This window comes from Tubulanus polymorphus, chromosome 4 (genome assembly GCF_964204645.1).
Source record: "Tubulanus polymorphus chromosome 4, tnTubPoly1.2, whole genome shotgun sequence".
NCBI classification, from domain to species: domain Eukaryota; kingdom Metazoa; phylum Nemertea; class Palaeonemertea; order Tubulaniformes; family Tubulanidae; genus Tubulanus; species Tubulanus polymorphus.
Genome location: NC_134028.1, coordinates 8,329,430 through 8,333,122, shown reverse-complemented (window position 1 = coordinate 8,333,122; position 3,693 = coordinate 8,329,430).

The window sequence follows — 3,693 nt, the reverse complement described above, 5'->3', positions numbered from 1 at the left end:
GGCGGCCATCTTACAACTAGTTCCACTTTTCACCGCGAGGTGGCAGCACGTCCAAGCGCCTACGAAATTGATTTTTTGCAATATGACATTCTAGAAAATCCAACAACCCATGTGGCTTACTAGTACATGTAGAGCCCTCTAATCATTTTCAAGTCAAGTTACGGACCGTATATTTTGGTGCCGCTGAAAAGTAGCTCGATATCTTTATTTTGGATTACCGCTATCTCTATAGTAGAATAAATATTAACGTTTGAGATTTTATGTATCAAGTAAATATATCTGAGTAGACGTCGCCGAATGCATCAATTCATGTGTTAAAACTCTGAACAAACCTTCACCATTTTATTCTTAGTGTTTAATCCTTATCGTAGAAATTAATAGCTAACTGTCAATACTTGGAACACCAGATACTTAGGTTCGGAAATTCAATAACTTTTCACATTTCAAAGGAAATTCGTTTTTTGCAATGGTACCATCTGCCAAGACACAGCATCCGATACGAATAAACCCATATCCCTCGTCTAAAAATAACTAATAAGAGTCATGTTTATTTAATTTCACTATTAAAAGTTTTATTTTACACTATATAATAGACTGTCGTTTCTATACTACATTTGTGTATATTCACATTGATAAAATTACATTATTAGAACAATATTCTTTACAGTATATAGTTTTGAACAGACCAACAACAAGACAAGAACATATTGAAATTCAATTTACTGACTCGCGACCTACCCAGTTCCACGACATAATGCAAACTCAATCTGGTTAAGTTTATTGACTGCTTCGTGTGGGTACTTTAAAACTTTTTTGATGCCGTAAAAACCGTTAAAAAAATGTTTTTATACATTGATAACTGCTACACGTTATTCAAGGGGTTCTGTGTGAGTCGATGTGCCTGCCCTGTGTCATCAATTATGTATTTCAAAACGACACCTACAATCAAAATTCGTGTTTTTTTGTAATTAAATAATTTCAGACTCAAACTTGGTTTTCGATAAAGAAATTTTGAGTGGATGTGCACTACGTCATTATTTAGACTGGTTCAATTCGATTGTCGATACATTCAAATTCGAAATAACTTGATCAATCCTGACGAAATATCATACATTGTTGACAATATTAAGCAATTTACGTATTTTTCAAGGCGTCAATGAACTTTTCTTGTTCGGGAAACTGGGAAACAGTACAAATATACGTGTTATAAAGTGTATCAAATAAAAAGTCACTATTGACAATTAAAATCTGTTAACAAACTGCAGTTTACCTGAAGACTCCTATCACGAGATATATAATCACTATGTCTTTAAACATACAAATCAAACTTTAACAATACACGCTACGTCAATACGGTAGGACCTCATTACAACAAATTTCAGAAAAACAGAAAATCTCTCGTTTGCAACAGACAATGCGAAATAAACAGCTTGAAATCAAACACTGTTTTTTTTTTTATTTGGGTAAATAAATATTTTTCATCCATTATACCTGAATTCGTTGAATATAAATCGTCATATCTGAGTTCATTAATGTAGCAAGGTAAATACCAGTACTTAGAAAAAATGTCAAAATCAAACATTCCATCGTTTCCTAAGTTCTTTTTTCAATTCAATCCTCAGATTTTAGACTAGAAAAATATTGAACTGCTTAAATATTACGGGTAATTAATTTTCTTGCAACCAAGGCTAAAATCACTTCCACTTCGCATGGAATGTATAAACTAGACCATTGAACACACTGTTAGGTAACTATCACATGTGTTGAAGTTTATTATTTAACACACACGCACACACATTTTAACAGATTAAGAGGACAAAATTACAGTCGATAACCATTAAGTACTAACACGTTGGCTGCCAGCTTGATAATACAGTGCCTTCTCCAATTGCCGGTACAAACGTACACGAAGGTCGGCACTGGAGCTCTTACATAGTCAGCCAGTGCATGAAGTCGAGTTCATTCACATTGCCAGCCAGCCAATCAGAAACTGTGTCATTCCCGTGTGCCAGAGTGTAAATATCTAACTGTAAATACAGTGGAACCTCGTTACCGGTACAATGTTTCGTCGGATACGACAAATGATTGATTGCGCATGCGCGGACTGGATAACACCTCTCAACCTTCGTGACCGAAAATTTCGCGAAAAATACCTTTAAAAACGTTATTGGACTAACTATAATTGCACAAAAACCATTCATAAAAGCTTCAGGATACTGGACATGGACTATCCAGCTACTAAGAACTTTGAAGGCTAGTTTTAATCAAGTTAAATCAACCTGATTACCAACCTGTGGAAAATGTCGAAAACCGGAAGTCGGCCATATTGGACAACTTAAAAACAAAAATATGCCATTCCCATTCTTCTACACATATATCGACATTATTAGGTGGCAACCTACACAATGGTGGCACACAGGAGTAGTCGTCCTGCTCATGCTGATGATAGCACACGATATTCAACCCAATCCTGGCCCACGTACACAAAAATACCCGTGCAGAGTGTGCACGAAGGCAGTGCAATGGACGCAGAAAGGGATTGCTTGCGACATATGTAACCTATGGTTCCACACAAACTGTGTTGGCATGTCTGACCGGCTATATGAACTTGAGACGTCCACCTCATTGTGGACATGTTACATATGCGGTACACCGAACTTTTCATCTACTCTCTTCACAACTACAGCGGCTGAATCGTTAAATATCAGCCACCCATCACTTCTTGACATATCGAGGACCTCGTCTCTTGACACTGATGGTAACACCTCGTCGCAGCATTTGGGTACACCAATACATGCCTCGTCACCGATTATGCCTAGAGGAACACAAAATAGACTTGAAACCCAGGATAGCTTTTCAAACTTGCATAGCCCATCATCGTCATGTGACACCTCTTCGCGAAACCCAGTAGCGGTGAAATGCAACGCGACGACGCGAACACTAGTGATCAACTTTCAGAGCATCCGCCCAAAAAAAGCCGAACTTTGGAATCTAATCACGTGCACTGATCCTGACATAATCCTCGGTTCTGAAACCTGGTTAAAGCCAGAGATACATAACGCCGAAATTTTCCCGGAAGGTTACGACGTCTACCGCAAGGACAGGCATGATGAACATGGCGGCGTCCTTGTGGCGATCAAAAAACTATTAATCTCACAGGAGATCCAGATAAACACCACATCAGAGGCAGTATTTGTCCGTTTAGAAACCGACTGTAAAAACGAACCAATCATCGTCGGCTCGGTATACCGAACACCCTCACAATCAAGCGACGAACAGATGGACGCCATCTGTAAAGTCCTAGACGCTACAACTTCTAATTCTAAACCATCCACTTACTGGTGCGGTGGCGATTTCAACTTACCAGACATCAACTGGGAAGATACCTGCATCGTCGGAAATCAGTACAAGAAATCTGTAAACGAGCTCTTTCTCGACAAAATTGACAACCTCGGACTGCAGCAAGTGAATAACCAACCCACCAGAGGTGATTCCATCCTCGAGATTTTCCTATCAAACAAACCAGGTCTAGTGACGCGGTGTGAAGTCCTACCTGGACTTAGTGACCACGACATCCTACTCGTTGACAGCCGTATCCGCCCAACGAGAGCACGACCGATACCTCGTACAGTCAGCGTATGGAAAAAAGCCAAATTCGACGAAATGAGAACAGACACCGCTAGATTCACACAT